Consider the following 18,220-nt stretch of genomic DNA (forward strand, 5'->3'; position numbering starts at 1 on the left):
TTCATATATTAACATGTGGAAAGTTATATTAAAGTTAATTTGAATCTAAAAATACCTGAACATTTGTATAAAATCACTAAAAATAATGATCTTCCGAGAATCAGTAGAAGACAAATAAAAGAAGCAGCAAGAAAAATGTCAATAATAAATGTGATTCATAAAATACCAGAAAGTACTGATAGAAAGGTTGTTGAGTCTAATTTTAAAAACGATGCCTATGTAGAGTGATTCAAATCGCTGGGTACATTATGATGAAGATGATGGTATGTAGGGCGTAGCAGATCGTATAAACAGCTTAATGTTAACAAAACAGAAGAGTGAAAGTCAACATGAAAAAAATAAAATAATAAAACAGTGTGATCCATACAAAACCAACACAAGACATTGAACTATAAGGCTACATCCAGACTGCAGGTAAATGTGGCCTAAATCCGATTTTTTTGCTCACATGACTCCGATCATGACAGTGTGAACAGCACAAACCACATGGAATCTGATCTTTTCAATTCCGATTTGTGCCACTTCCATACATGTTCCTAAATTCAATACAGGTCAGATGTTTTACAGTGTGACCGCAGTCCAAACAGTCTTATCGGAATTCATGCAACTTTTACGTCATTTTAGAGCAACATTCTTTTCAGTTCTGCGCTCATGGGAGTCACTTCAAAAGTTTTACATACCCAACGTTATCAAGACAGCTGTGAAAGGTAGTCAGTGAAGGACAGTGATGTGTCAGAATCACTAAATAATATAATAATTTCTAAATCACACGAGGTCCCCAGATAATACTAATCCAGTGCGAATAGGGCTTAAGACATATTACTGTCTGAGAGACATAAAGTGGCCATATAAATAACAACTGAACCAAATTGCTATTTTCAGTTTGGGCCTCTGAATACAATTGAGCTGTAAGTCTTTGGTTATTGAGTGCAAACAGTGGGAAACTCTGTATATTCGTGCAGTGTGCACATGTCAAAAAATATATTTCAATTTGAAGCTTGTGACATATAAATGCGCACATCAACCCGAACACATGTTTAGCGTTCATGTAAACACTACATTCAGATTCATTAATCGTAATGAAAAGTTGTGCATGTAAACATAGCCAGTGACTCACTGCGGAGTTACCAGTTTTGGTGGTCTTTCCAGCTCTTAACGCCAAATGTGCTCTTGGATGGTTAGATACATGATGGCCTAATGTAGAATCATTAATTCAAGAAACCTTAAAAATATATTCTGGAATGAAGAGAAATCACCTTGTCTCAGTTACAAATTTGACTGGTAAATGATAAAGAATTTACATTTTCATTCAGCGTCTCCTTCACTTGTTCGCTCCTCGAGTGTGCGAGCCTCTTTTATGCAGCAAACAGGCACTGTTGATATTCTGAACCAATTGATAGAAACAACGTCAATCAGAGTGTGTGTGTGTGTGTGTGTTTGTGACAGAAGTTTATCGATCAATTAAAGATCAACGCAGATAGCCTACTTTGAAGTGGGCTTTGTCTGAATGTGTGTTGTGATGACGTCACACGATGTGTCTAGGCCAAAATCTGCAGAAATTTGAGAAATCAATTTAGATTTTTTTTTTTTTTTTTTATATGATAATTCTTATTTGTTTGGATAAACTATCCCTATGATATCTAAAGAAATAAGGTTCTTACATCTGATTTATTAACTGGATGAGGAGCAGTTGTAGGAGATGCAGCTGGTGGACAGGTTGGTGCAACAGATCTGATTATATTTGTATTTGGCATCAACTCCTCAAATCTGTTAATAATATCTAAATATAAAACAATAACAGAAAAGTTCACATGACCTCTGTAATCAACACCAAAAGGAAGTGTTTTTCATTTTCATGATTTTTAAACATCTTTAACAAATTTAAAGTTCAGTGCCTTTAGCTCCAGATTTTTTGCCTTTTAAGCCTTAACCTGTCTTCTAAGGTCATTCAGTTTGCGGTTTTCTTTGGATTTCTCGCTTCTTTTTTTGTAGTATGTCTTCATGTGGTTCTTCAACCTAAAAAAAGAATGTGATTAATGTTTGATGCATTTGTTAACATTTTGTTGATATAATTTGTGAGGAAGAAAGACTTTACTCTTCTGCATCTCTTCTGTGATGGCTGTTTTCTGGACTAAATATTTCCTTCCTTTTATTGCTCTTTTGTCAGGCAGTTGGCCATCCACTTTTTGCTTTCTCTCTGACTCTATCTGATGAAGACATTTCAGTTGCCTGACCTTGTTTTCTAAACAGGAAAATAAAATCATTGCTTTATAATATACAAATTCCATTCATGGAAATATAAAAATAATTACAATATTTTAAAATAATGAAGTTATTTAATATAAATAACTGAAACAACTGAAATTCTCAAAACTGCTTGTTCAACCTCCATATCATCTAGTCACTTGTGCACATCATAAAAGCAATTTCTCATTCTTTTAAACAAATTGCAAATGCTTTGGTATAGTCATGTACTTGATTATGTACAAGGGTCTGCTGTTTCCTACATTATTAATTGCTTATATCATGTTGATCAAAATAAATTACATGGTTCCCTGTTGAATAGTCTCCCCCCTCAAAACATCAAGGCATTAGTTCCCTAAGCATAACCCTTCCAAATATTATGGTTTTGCTACTCTAACCATAGTTTATTTAACCATTGTATTTGTGGTAAAACTGTGGTTATACAAATGGTAATCAATTAGCCAGAAAAACATGGTTACTACATTTTTACTATAATAAAACCATGGTTCATTTTCATTTTTCGTTAAGTTTAATTTATATAGACAGAGTACAACACAGTTACAATTTCTGACAAGGGTGAACAACCAGAAAAGGAACAGGGTCAACAGCCGAGAGGAAGAAGAGGAGTAAAGATGCATGGTGGAAAGGTACGGGGCACAACTTGAGTCAAGTTGTGAAAGAAGCCGGAAGTCTGTCGGCACCTACAGCAGCATATGAGCTACGAAGTCTAGCATGAGCTTTGCGATGCGCCACACATTACATAATCGCGTTGGAAAGGTCATGCTGGGTAGGCAGAAAATGGAGGGTAGGGTGAAAAAATCCATCTCATTTTCTCCTCCAACTTCAAAAATTGTCTGACATCGTTGTTTTACCTTTTATTTCATTTATGTTTTTGTAAATGCAAGTTTGCTTTGTAAACACTAGGTCGATACTGCCACCTATGTAATGTGTGGCACATCACAGCTAGTGCAAGATGATAATTTGTGGTTAAAAAGTATATAAATGTTTATTTTTTTATAAAATGACCGATGGTTTGTCTAGATAAGACCCTTATTCCTCGGCTAGGATCGTGTAGAGCCCTTTTAAGCTGCACTGAAACTGACATTTTGGACCTTCAACTCGTTGGTTCCCGTTTGAAGTCCACTGTATGGAGAATTCCATCCTGGAATGTTTTCCTCAAAAACCTTAATTTTTTTTTGACTGAAGAAAGACAAAAAGACAAACATCTTGGATGACATGGGGGTAAGTAAATTATCAGGAAATTTGAATTCTGAAGTGAACTACTCCTTTAATAGTATCTAATACTGTTGTTATAGGCGGTACAGTTATCTCGCCTATCGCAGCTTTTTCAGCTGGTGCTGGGGCTTAAGGTGGGAATGTCAGGGTTGTCATCATGTCCTGTGTTGTCCGCCAGATCCGCCAGGAGTTTCCTGATCCTGCTGGATAGTTTTTTTTGGCTTTCGACCACCCCTTGACTTAAGCGAGATACATGGCGGGCAATCAATTCTTCCTTGGAGGGTTTTTCAAAATGTGATGACAGAAATGGGGGAATGGGAATTTTCTGTGGCTCTTCAACCTATGGTGTGAAAAGCAAGTAATTATCTAAACTACAAAATAAAAAGCAGTCAGAATGATGTCATCCTATGCAAGAAGTAAATTCCCTTTTCTTCAAAGGCTGGAGTTGAATCAGTCACCTGGAGTCTGAGAGTGTCTCATATTCTCAGATCAGCATTCTCTTACATGCAGGGCAAGAATTTGCAGTGGCATCATTTTGAAAGGATTTCTTGCATTCTCTGCTTTTGGCATGGGAGAAAATTATATAGCATGGTTATATAGCATGGTTTTCCTCACTCCAGTTGCACATCTGATAAACTAGATTCAGCCGCCGCATTCCCTGTCCACCTGAATAAAAATAATAACTATCTATCCATCTATCTATCTATATATATATATATATAAACATGAACCAGAAAAAAACGTGATTTACGTTAAAATGGTTTCTGGATCGAGATATATATATATATATATATATATATATATAGAGAGAGAGAGAGAGAGAGCGAGAATTGAACCTGATGTCATCGACCCACAGAGCCACAACCATGTATTTGATCAGGCCCCCTTGTTTACTACACCAACCATCACCCATCGGAACAACCTCGACTGTGAAATTAATCAAAGTGGCAGGGAGATGGTAGGTTCAGAGGGGACTCTATAGGGAGATTCACCTACTCCTCAGCTCATGGATCTAGTGTAGTAGACTATGCAATCACTGACATGGACCCCTCAACTATCAGTGCATTCACTGTCAGACAGCAATCCCCACTTTCAGACCACAACCAAATAAATCTGTTCTTTAAACTCCCAGATCAATTAAATCCCAAAACAAAAGAACCCAGTAAGCTGTATGAGTTAAATCCTGGCTACAGATGGAACCCAGACAGTGGAGAGAAACTCATCATGGCCCTGAAATCACCTGATCTGATGAATGACATATCAACATATGACCAAACTCAATATGTCCCTACCAAAAACGGTGTAAACAAGGCGATTGATGACATCAACACGATATTCCATAAGGCAGCTATCAGAGCTGACCTCATAAAACAGAAACATAAGCCTATTAGAAGACAAAATGTTGAGAAATGGTTTGATAAAGAATGCAAGACCATCAGAAAGGACCTTAGAAATATAGCAAATGAAAAACACCGCCAACCAAACAACCCGGCCTTACGCATTAGATACAATGACATTTTAAATAAATACAAATGTACAATTAGGAACAAAAAAACAAAATTATACCCACATGAAACTTGAAGACATTGAAAACGCCATTAATCAAAATCAATTCTGGAATATGTGGAACAAGTTCAACACAAAACTACAACAGACATTACCCATCCAAAATGGTGATATCTGGAAAGCACATTTTGAAAACCTCTACAAAGACATACCAATTAAACAAATTAGACCAGAACAAAATATTATAAAAGAAAAACTCCAAACATTAGAACAAACCATTAAAGACAACCAAAACCCTCTTGATTCTCCAATTACTTGGGAAGAATTGATCACACAGACAAAATCTCTCCAGCCGAGGAAAGCTTGTGGTCCAGACAGCATTAAAAACGAGATGCTCAAATGCAGCACCCCAGAGATGCAGGCTGCAGTGTTAAAGCTGTTCAATATTGTTCTACAGTCAGGATGTTTTCCTGACATCTGGTGCAAAGGGCTCATTTCCCCCATTCATAAGAGTGGGGACAAATCAGACCCTAATAGGTTGAGGTTGAGACAGAGATGCACTTTCTCCTACAATGTGAAGCGTTCAAAGACACAAGGAACCTTTACTTTAACAAATTTAACCATATAATCCCAAACTTCAAAGACCTGAATGAAATTTCTAAATTAAACTTTCTCCTGGGAGAAGGAGACAGAACTTATCTTACTGCCCAATATGTACAAACATGCCACAACCTGAGGGGCAGTGAGTGACCGACACACAAATATATCCAAACATTGTGTTAAGTTTCATAACTTATACTATAGTAAAGTTATTACTATATAAAAACATTACTATGTGTTTTTATTTATTTTTTAATTTTTTTTTATTATTATTATTGTTCATATAACTGTTTTATTATGTTTATATATATTACGTATATATTTTATTTATATATTTTGTATATGCTTTGGCAACATTGTTTCAAAAACTTTCATGCCAATAAAGCCCCTTTGAATTGAATTCTCACACTCCTCTGGAAGTTTCTCTACTTCAGTCTTACCTGTGAAAGGAACAGTCTACTTAAGAGAGTTACGGCAAGTTGCCCGGACAAATATGGCGGCGCCGTCGAAGATGAAGCGACCAATGGGGCGTCTATGTATTTATTATGTCTATGGCAACAGCCCAGCAACTGCATAGCAAGAGCCTAGCAACCACCTAGCAACACTTTAGCAAAAACCCAAAACATCTATCTATTCTGGCCTAACTGACTAAACTACATTTTTTTAAACAAGACTTTAATTTGGCTTTAAGAAAGGCCAGTATAAATTTGTTTTTCAAACGTTTCAATCTAGTTATTAGTTATTACGCTGTACACACAATTCATGAAACAATTCACTGTTTTCTCACAACTATAAACACAATCTCAAAACTATATACCAACTTTCAAAAACCAGGTTAAAATAAAATATTAGTCAAAAACATATTCTCTTCTGTCAAAATCAAACTTCCAACACAGATGACACAACTTACAAACACAGGCTTACTCCACTGTAGATTTCAGTAGATGAAAAGCACTAGAAAAAGAAAAGTTAAAATACCAAAGAATTGTATTTGAACTTGGTATGCACCACAATACAGAACAGTACAGTAAATTCAACATCCTCTGCACATTTGGTCCAGTACTATAGCAGTTTATTGGTCTTCTGACACAAGACTATATCTCTAGGCAGTCATTTCTCAGTTCTGCAAAAATACAGTAGGCTACACATAAAAAAATGGCTACAATTAAAGTTGACAATTACATGTTTGAGGGTGTACATTTGTTGTAGTTTACTGTACATAGAATAGTGAAATTTCCCTCATCTAAAGTACTGTGCCCGGTTGCATAAAACACCTTAAGTGTTGCCCTTAGGTTTCCCTTAAACTTAAAATAACCGTTAAGTGTTACCTGACGGTTTCTTGAGGTGAAACGTCATACACCCTAAGAATTTCCCTTAAGTATCTATTTTTCTCTTAAGTAATCCCTTAAAAACCGTTAAGTGTTGCATAAAGCCCATTAACTGTCATTTTCCTAAGTATAGCTTAAGATTATGAACACTTTACCTTAAATGAGTTTTGCGAACACAAATGAGAAAACATGGCTGAGTTTATCGATCCCGTTCAAGATGTTGATGTGCCAAGGTGAATTTTACGTGATAGGGAGAACCCTCTGAACCATCTTAGCGACGAAAAACTGTTGAAACAATATCAATTTGGTCGTCGCGCAATATATGAGATCGCTAACAACCTAGAAAGTGACCTTGAACATGTCACCCATCACAACCACTCACTACCCTCGGTGTTACAGCTGCTTATAGCACTTAATCTCTTAGCAACTTTGAGTTTTCCAGTCTGTAGTGCGAGATGTTTTCCACACATTCATAAATCGTCTGTTGACGATTCAACAGTAGAGTTATTCACCAGGTTGCAGGGGCCCTTTGCCATCATTTAAGCCAAACCGTGAAGTTCCAATCTCGTGTTGAACTGGCTATAATTACAACCTCTTTTTTTTTTCCGGAAAACGGGGTTTCCTCGTATAAGTGGTGTCATTGACAGCACGCATGAAGATCAGACGTGAACAGAAAATTATCAAAACAAACTATCATTCTGTTAATGTGCAGTTAGTGTGTGACCATCTATGCAGAAAAAGAAATGTTGCATTGTGGCCAGGGAGTACACATGACTCTAGGATTTTGGCAGAGAGCAAGATTGGGAGAGATTTTGAGGCTGGAATGCATGGTGGTCTCCTACTAGGAGACAGTGGTTAACGTAGTTGTGCATTGACACAAACAAGGTCGTTAGTTGAGGGGACGATCGGACAACTTAATCGCAGAAGTTATCAGCGAACAGCGAACTGGACATTGAACCTCCAAGGGCTTGTCAAATTATTGTCGCCTGTGTTGTTCTTTTTAACATATCCAAGATGTATTCTGGCTTAGAAGAGGAGGATGAGCTCGAAGAAGAGGCTCATGAAGCAAAGATTTCCAACAGGCTGGATTTGCTGTCTGATGCCGTGAATGCATTCTTTAATTATTATTAGACAATAGTTGTAGCAGAAGTAATATTACAAATAAAATGTATTAGTAGCAGTAGTAATATTAATAATGAAATGTATTATAGCCTATTAGTAGTAAAGTTAATGATAAAATATAGGATAGCTATGTATTAGTGTTAATATTATATGAATGTATTAGCTATATATTATTAGTTGTTATTATTTATTTTGTTAATATATTTGTTCCCTATAATTAGCACATAAATAAATAAGAAAACTTTTCAGATCTGTCATAAAATGTATTTATTCATCAATTTATGTGACTGTTATTTTCCCTTCACTTTGTAGCTGCAGAAGCTTATTGTTAAGAATGAAGTTGTAAAGGTCTTCATTTTCCTTATCTCTAACTGCAGTTTTGTCTTTAGTAGCTGTAGGACCTCTTTCTGCAGTTCCAGCACTTCTCTTGTAGCGACTGGAGAGGGGTTTTGCGTCTTTCTGCAGTTCACAAGTGTTTTGGAGAAATTATAAAATAGTCTAAAAAATAATATTGAGGCTGTTGTAAGTCAAATTAACAAAAGACTGAAATAATTGTTAACAAAGAAACAATAAAACCTCATTTGGTTGCTCCCTGGTTTGGCGAACGTCTGGCGCTTGTGTCTGTGTTGAAGCTGTTTTAACTGCTGGAAAGGTCACGCGTGAAACAAATACCAATCATCATATTATTTTGTTGTCATATATTATGCCTGTCATGATCTTTAAATCATTTATCCTCAGCAGTAATAAGTTTTATTTGATTTCAAGACAATACTCTCTCCCTCTGTGTTATACTGTTCCTCTGGTTCAGCTTCACTCTCTAAACCACCAGGGATGCCAGCCAGGACAGGTGAGTCCGTCCCAATGATGTCTTGGACCATTTTAGTAGAGTCTGACAATTCAGTGGGCGGTGGTCCTCCACCTGCAGTGTTGTTACCATTAGCTCTCTGTGATATGGCAACAAAACGCACTCGGTGCGGTGAAAACAATCAACCAGTTTTGTTGGACTGTTCTTTTTCGTATTTTTTTATTACCTCTGAAACTGGCCTCTTATAGATTTCGTGCGTTAATTTTCTCTGTTATTTCCTCCCACTGTTTATGCTTTTTAGCAGCAGTTACAACAGGATTAAGGTTGCTTTTTAAAATTAATTTTCTTTTCCCATATTCATCAAGTCAAGTCACCTTTATTTATATAGCGCTTTTTACAATATAGATTGTATCAAAGCAGCTTCACAGTGATAACATGAAAATAGTACAACAAAGTTTGTTTCTAGAAGAAAATTGCATTATCGTCCACCTTAAGGCAGATAATTAATGTTGTTGAATATTAAACGTCCCCAACTAAGCAAGCCAAAAGCCAAGGCAACAGGGGCAAGGAACCAAAACTCCATCAGGTGACAGAATGGAGGAAAAAATCTTGGGAGAACCCAGGCTCAGTCGGGGCCAGTTCTCCTCTGGCCAACGAGCGGACAGTGTATGATTATGATTCAGGCAGCATTACAGGTCAGAAGTCAGATTGGATCAGAACATTCAGAATATTATCCAGTTCCATCTGGTTGGAAGTTGGAGTCATCACGCCGGTATGGAGACGAGTTTGTTGAGGATCAGTGCCAATGGCTGTCGTGTCGATGAGGCCTTCACAGGGCTGATGAGGCTGGCACTTCAGGGATGCGTCGTGGATGGGTCCAGACGCAGGTCCACCATCTAATCTGGATACGGCCCGGATCCGGCTGACTTCAGTAAACCTCGGAATAAACAGAAAGACTAACGTTAGCGTAGATGCCATTCTAAGATGTACCGAGTGTCACGGTTCATCGATCCGTGTGTTCATTTTGTGTATCTGTTGGTTGTTGTGGGTGTGGGGTCTGAGTGTGTAGTGCTTGTTTGTTGCTTAGTAACCAGCTGATCACTTAATCAGTCCGCAGCTGCAGCTAGTTACTTCTGTTGTTAGCTGCCTATATCTAGTGGGAGTGATTATTGCTTGGTGTCGGTTCGTTACTCTTGTTTGTGCTTTCTTACCCAGTTCCGGTGCCTGAGTTTCCTTATGGAGTTATTTCCTCGATCTCGTCTGTATTTCCAGACTTCTGGAGATCGTTTGGAGTTCTCTTCATCCAGTTCCAGTTTGGCATCCGCGGTGGATTTATTCATATCACTCATCCTCTCCTGTGAATTTGTATCCTGGTCGCCCGCCTGCTATACGTGGTGTTTTGAGTATAATCACTGTTTCAACCTGTCTTCAATAAACTGCTTGCTTGCATTTGGATCTACGACTCTCATTCTGACACCGAGTACATCAGGAAGTGTCCCCGGTTCCGGCTGACCTAATCTATGCAGCCTAATAATCATTTAACTGATTTGAATAATAGAAATGTAATGTTCTATATGAATGCCAGGTAAAAGAGATGCGTTTTTAGTCTAGATTTAAACTGACAGAGTGTGTCTGCTTCCGGGACAATGTTAGGAAGACTGTTCCAAAGTTTAGGTGCTAAACAGGAGAAGGATCTACCACCAGCAGTCGATTTTGATATTCTAGGTATTATCAACTGGCCAGAATTTTGAGATCGTAATAGACTATAAGCGTTAAGAGCTCGCTCAAGTACTGCGGTGCTAAACCATTTAGTGCTTTGTAAGTAGTCAGCAATATTTTTAAATTTGTACGATGTTTAATAGGGAGCCAATGCAGTGTTGACATAACTGGGCTAATATGGTCATACTTCCTGGTTCTAGTAAGAACTCGAGCTGCTGCGTTTTGGACCAACTGGACTATGTTTATTATGCGTGCAGGGCAACCACCCAGTAGAGCATTACAATAATCTAGCCTTGATGTCATGAACGCAACTGTTCCGCATTTTTCATTGAAAACATATGTCGTAATTTAGATATATTTTTAAGATGGAAGAATGCGGTTTTACAGATGCTAGAAATGTGGCTTTCAAATGAAAGATTGGTATCAAAGAGCACACCCAGGTTCCTAACCGACGACGAAGACTCAGAGCAGCCATCAATTGTTAGACAGTATTCTGGGTTAATACGTGCAGAGGTTTTTTGCCAAATAATTAGAAATAATTTTTTCAGAATTAAGTAGTAGGAAATTACTAGTCATCAATTTTTATATCAGCTCTGCATTCCGTTAATTTTGTGAATTGGTGCGTTTCGTCAGGGCGTGAAGAAATATAGAGCTGAGTAACATCAGCATAACACTGAAAACTAACTCCATGCTTCCTAATGATATCTCCCAAGGGTAGCATGTACAGAGTGAACAGCAACTGTCCTTGTGGTACGCCATATTGAACTTGTGATCGATGAGACATCTCTTCATTTACTGCTACAAACTGATAACGGTCAGATAAGTATGATTTAAACCATGCTAGTGCAATTCCACTAATGCCAACATAATTTTCGAGTCTATTCAAAAGAATGTTGTGGTCAATCGTATCAAATGCAGCACTAAGATCCAGTAACACTAATAGAGTGATACAACCACGATCGGATGATAAGAGCAAATCATTTGTGACTCTAATGAGAGCTGTCTCGGTACTATGGTACGGTCTAAATCCTGACTGGAAATCCTCACAGATACCATTTCTTTCTAAAAAGGAACATAGTTGTGAGGATACTGCCTTTTCTAGTATCTTTGACAGAAAAGGTAAATTCGAGATTGGCCTGTAATTGACTAATTCTGTAGTATCAAGTTGCGTTTTTTTTAATAAGAGGTTTAATAATAGCCAGCTTAAAAGTTTTCGGTACATATCCTAGTGACAAAGATGAATTAATGATATTAAGAATAGGATCTATGACCTCTGGAAGCATCTCTTTTTAAATAGCTTAGTCGGCATAGGCTCTAACATACATGTTGTTGATTTAGATGATTTAACAAGTTTAGACAATTCTTCCTCTCCTATAGCAATGAATGAATTAAATTTTTCCTCAGGGAGACTACAATGCATTGTCTGATGCGATACTGTATTAGACGGTTGCATAGTTATAATTTTCTCTCTAATATTATCAATCTTGTAAGAAAAGAAGTCATAAAGTCATTACTGCTGTGCTGTTTGGAAAAATCCGGTGTTGAAGCTTTATTTTTTGTTAATTTAGCCACTGTTTCGAATAGATACCCAGAGTTGTGTTTGTTTTCTCTTAAAAGTGTTGAAAAATAAGCAGATCTAGCAGTTTTTAAGGCCTTTCTGTACGCAGTCGCTCTCTCTCTCCACGAAATGCGGAAAACTTCTAATTTTGTTTTCTTCCAGCAACGCTCCATTTTTCTGGCTGCTCTCTTAAGGGTCCGAGTGTGCTCGTTGTACCACGGTGTTCAACTATTTCCTTTAATCTTCTTTAAGCGCAATGGAGCAACTGTGTCTAAAGTGCTGGAAAAGAGAGAGTCAATGGTTTCTGTTGCAACATTGAGTTCTTCTAAGCTATCCGGGATGCTGAGATGATGAAACTGATCAGGAAGATTATTTATAAAGCAATCTTTAGTGGCAGAAGTGATAGGTCTAACATATTTGTAACACGGAGTCGGCTTTGCAGCCTTGGCTAAATTAAGTATACACAAGATTAAATAATGGTCTGAGATGTCATCGCTCTGCTGCAGAATTTCAACGGTTTCAACATTGATTCCATGTGACAATATTATATCTAAAGTATGATTACGACAATGAGTAGGTCCTGACATGTGTTGTCTAACTCCAGTAGAGTTAAGAATGTCTTTAAATGCCAATCCCAATGCGTCTTTATCATTATCTACATCGATATTAAAATCACCAACAATCAGGACTTCATCTGCAGCCAATACTAACTCTGATAGAAAATCAGCAAATTCTTTGACAAAATCTGTACGGTGCTCTGGTGGCCTGTAATACAGTATCCAGCACAAATGTCAAACGGGATTTATCACTTACACAAGATAACATTACAGAAAACACCATCACTTCAAAATAATAATATTTGAAACTAGAATTCTGAGTAATACTGAAGATATTGTTATAAATTACAGCAATACCTCCCCCTTTTCCTTTTAAACGAGCCTCGTGTTTATAGCAGTAATCTTGCGGGGTGGACATTTAAAGTAATGTAATTGTCGGGTTTTACCCAAATTTCTGTCAAACACAGCACATCTAGGTTATGGTCTGTAATCATTTGCTTTTGCTTTTGAAGAAAGGGATCGAATATTCAGCAACCCGAGCTTTATCATTTGTTCATCTGCATTATATTTGTTTTTTATTTGTTGAACATTGTAGTAGATTTTTCCTAAACCTATTTCGCACCTTACCTAAGTCTACCTGGGTCTCGTCTACAATCAACGTCCCCGAACGTCTACAGTCGACATTAGTTTCTCTGGGTCTGGTTTCGCAATCCTTGACTTGTTCCCCTAACTAGCTTGCTCCCTCTAAAAACTAATTCAGAGGACCTTTAGTCATTACTTAAATATATATATATTGTTGTGAAATAAAAAATCAAGTTCTGAGATACTGTTAAGACTTTTTACTTGTAATTGTTATTTTATTGAGCTTGGATGACACACAAATTATGCCTATTGATTAAATATACTATCATAACTTGTCAGAGTTTAACATTTTCAGTTAATCAAAAAATAATTACATTTTAAGTTCTGTTAATGTAAAAAACAATTTGATGACGTGTAAACGGCCCACAGTTTCCACGCATGTTCAAGGCCAGACGAGAGGGGCCACAGCTGAAAGCGTAATGTGAAGCGTAATGTGGTGAATGGTAAGTAATTTTATGCTTAATTACACATATTCGCATTCGCTCAGGATTCTGTTGGTGATAGCCTACTGTAACCGAATACTGAAATCTGGAAGTCCTTACTCTGAAATTTGAGCAGTGTTGATAGTATAGTCTGTGTGCCGAGGTAAAGTTAGCTAGTAGCTGTAGCCTGTCACTGATTGAGTAGCTACACTATTTGTTCAGATACTTTGCTCAAAACCAGTCGGAGTTATGTAGGGCCCTATGAATTCCGTTTTATTTTTTCCTAAATTTCTTTTTATTTATTTTTCCAAATTTCGTTTTTTTCCGTTTAAATTTTTTGGAATTCCATTTTTTACCTTTTGCTCGTATTTTACCACAAAAGAGTGTTTTTTTAATGTTTATGAATAAAATGTAACGTTACACAAATTAAATAAAAATGACCAGCGTCTGTCTCCTGTTCTCTGCTGTTAGCGAGCAGCTGCTCTCTCCCCTGGTCTCAGTGCTTGTTTTCAACAGAAACACTCTGACAGCCTGCTCTCATTGTCTGTTGAGAGTTTATTTTGAAGAACCATATTTCATTTATAAGGGTTAATATTCATGTTAAGACAGTTAATGTGATAAATAATTAGTTAAAAACATGGATTAAAGTAGGGCTGGGCGATGAAACGATAACGATATGTCTTGCGATAGACGTAATCAATATCAATAAAAAATGCGTTCGATAAAACGTTCCATTTTTTTTTTCTTTGTCGGAAGAAACCAGAGGTTGCGAAGCAAGTTTGGTTGCATGAACAAAGGCACTCCTCTCTGGTAACCTAGCAACGTAGAGAGTGACACGCTAACAGCCAATCATGTAACAGTTTGGTTGCGCCATATCGTTGTCTTTTCTAACTCGTTAGTTTAGATCGTATTTAGATATAAAATGTATGACAAATAAGGGTGTGGTTAACTTTGATTGACAGCTTGATTGACAGCTGATAACGAGCATAGGCTGCACCGAGTGGAATTCCTGAAATTTGGGGTGGGGGGGTGGGGGGGTGGGGGGGTGGGGGGGGGGGGGGGCTACATTCGCCGTGGAATGGAGAGGAGGCCCCTGGGATGGAATGGCCAGGGTGGATGAGGGGCTTTTCTTGTGGAAGGGGGAGTGGTGGGCAAATAAATAAAATAAAAATCAAATTGAATTGGTGAATGAGGGTTTTTTTTTTTTTTTTAAATAGGGAATGGGGCAAACAAAAAAGGTAGAGGAAGAACAGTAATTATGTTAAACAGTGTTATGGCCAGCAATGCTATATGAATTTAAACTAGATAAAAGGTACACCACACCACATATAGTATTCAAAAGCCTGGCCATTTCAGCTGTAAAAGGCATGTCTAAAAGATGAATCCAGAACCACCCCTACTGGATTAAGTCTTTCAGACATTCAGCGATGCTATTTAAAAAATATTCATTGCCCCTAGTAGACAGATGAACCTGGTCTCTATGAAACAACGCAGGGTTGTCAAACACTATGTGTGGATGGCGTACGATCCCCCCCTTGAGACCCAACACAAAGCTGGCCATCACACTGTTCACCCATACCAGGGACCGGTCGATCTTCTTTGGGTCTGTGGATCCCCATCGACGATACTGGGTGATTGCAGATATGATGATGGTCATCTGTGGGTGCCGCCGATGGAGATCACACAGGTCCTGCTTCATCTCTGCGGCGAGATCCACGCTCTTCATCTTCCCCAGATCGTTCCCGCCGCAGTGAATGAGCAGGACCTCCGGTAAACATTAGGTAAACATTTCATTACAGTCATACCTGTGTAACCTACAATGTAATGCAATACAACACAATAGTGCCAACTAACAACACTTGTAATCACCAGTAGTCGCGATTGTGATTTTAACAGTAAAAATACATATTGTGCAAACCATTACTCTAAAATGTTTAGTTTTACTCACTGCATAATCCATAACAAAACATCCCTTGTATATATATAATATACGTACCTCTTACGTTAATGGCGTCCATAACGAAAACTGCAGAAAAAAAAAATGAATATTTACATTAAACAATTGGAAATGGTGACCAAGTATATCAAGATACTGCCGGCTCTTTAATTAAAGTTAGACTGCCACTGACCACTCGAGCAAAATAGCGACAGTGCTATTTGAAATGGGTCTTTCTTTAGTGACAAAGTATACCAACATCGGACTCTTCAACTGGCTTTAACTAACCTTCATGTCTGATCGTAAAATGGCTGCAATTTTCAATGTCATGCTGATATTTAAGTAGCTGCTAGACAGCCACTGACCACTCTAGCGCAATATAGATGTTATATTATGTTAAAAAAATAAAAAAAATAAATGATGTACACCTAATACAATACTAAGATTTTGCAAAACGTTGACGGAATAAAGCGAGCTAGTTGATGTTAACGTAAATTAATGTTAACGTTACAATGAAATGGCCGCCGTATATTCAATGTCACAGGGTCATACAGTCAAGTTAACGTTTTATAGGATAACTACATTACGAATAATAAAATGAGTATAGAGATGGGCAACGTTAATCACTAAAAAATAAAGCCAAAGATCAATGTATCTGTAGTGAGTTGGAGTACCTGTCTAACTTACTCTATAGTTTACCGTAAATGGGGTAACGTAACGTTAACAGTTAGCTGCTAACGTTAGCTTATTTTACCTAGAAGTTGCAAACACAACTCCGTTCAATCGTTGTAGTACTAACTTGTTAACTGTTCACATGAGTTTACCCGGATAGTACCTTGCAGGATACATAACTATAAGGTGTCTGAACATGCCTTTAAGAGACATACATGAACTTCACGTTACAACTTACTAGCAAATTCAGATGGGTTGTACTCTTCAGCAGCTTTGCAGTGAATGTAGTAGCCATAGACTGTAAAAGGTAGCCTAGTCTGCCAGTCGATCTTGTAACGTTACAGATAGCTGAGGCTGCTTAGCTGAAGAGGCGGGTCCACCGGCCGGCTCGGTCTCACACAAAGCCCGTCCTTTTACCCATATATGGATTGGCCAGAAGGTGGGCGGGGTTAGGATTTCCCAAGATTTTCCAAGATGGCGCCGCCCATACCCCCCATAAACGGCCTCAAAACCGTTCTTCAGAAAGTCTATGGGTGACGTCACAGACGCTTTGTCCATATTTTTTACAGTCTATGCTCTTCAGTAACAGAACCGGTGTGGAGTGATAAGTGGAAAGCCTTATTTGATCGGTGAGTGATGTAGATGACTGTAGTGATGGTGAAATGAAGCTTTGTGAAGCACTGGGGCTTTCCCCCTCGACTGTATTGTAAAATGGTTCATTACTCGAAGCTTTTCAACATGTTACACACTTACGACATCTTGTGGTCAAAAGGTGGAAAAGCTGCCTTTCTGTCCCAGAAGACCTTTTTTTTAATTTTTAATTTTTTAATTTAATAAATCACTTTCTGCTCTGTAAACCACAAAGCAATACAATTAATCCTCATAATTCAAGTGTTAGTGTTGATGTAGTTCTTATACAATGTATGAACAAACAACTGTATGAATTAATTTATGAAAAAATAAATAAATAAATAAATGGGACTAATTCACTTGTACAGAAACAATTCTTATGAATCTGCTTTGATCTACAAATGCAGCCTTATTCACATAAACTTTAGCCTCAGTCCTAATCCTACGAGTTCATAGGCAAGGCTCATGTAGGCATATATAATCAAAATAAAATAAAAAATTGTTGTGGAATGGTGAAGTGCTTGTGAACTGGTGAGCTGACATTTTATTTTGTGGGTAATTTAATAAATTAATGTTTTTTTATTAAGGAACAGGACTTGTTCAACAGTGTGAGGGCTAAGTCTATTTCTTTCTTTTTTTACTACTACCGAAGGGTATGACACTCGAAACCTGCTCAAGGGGTTTGCGCTATTTTTGAATCTGAATCCGAAACAGTCACGTGACTGTGTGTGGAAACGAAGCTTCACAGATCACGTGGTTATGGCAAAACGAATCAAGCCCCGATACACTGCTTCAATGTGTGATGTTTTTTTGTTTTTTTTAAGCCTCAGTGCCGAACGTCACATCACTAGATGACTGACTGCTGCACCAATTGTGACAGGCGCCCGCACATGTTACTGAGAGAACGAGCAGAGAGACAGGGGGGCAATGTTTCAGAAAACACTGAAACTTCCCCGGACGCTACCATTGATTAGCAGACCATCACCTGCTGTTAGCATTCCATTGACTCCCATTCATTTTGTAACTTTACATCTGAGGTGTTTAAAGACTCCATTTGTCCATTATTTATTTCTAAAAAAAATGTATAAAAGGCTCCATTACCTTAGGTATCTTACATTATGGCCACGTAGAAGCAGTTTTTGTAAAAATAGGCTTACGATTGCGTCATAACCACGCGACTCTCTGTCGCACAGTAGAGAAATTACCGTATGGACAGGAGGAGAAGCTTGCGGGCAATCGGGGG

Source organism: Abramis brama (genome assembly GCF_963993115.1).
Source record: "Abramis brama genome assembly, chromosome: 4".
Lineage (NCBI taxonomy): Eukaryota > Metazoa > Chordata > Actinopteri > Cypriniformes > Leuciscidae > Abramis > Abramis brama.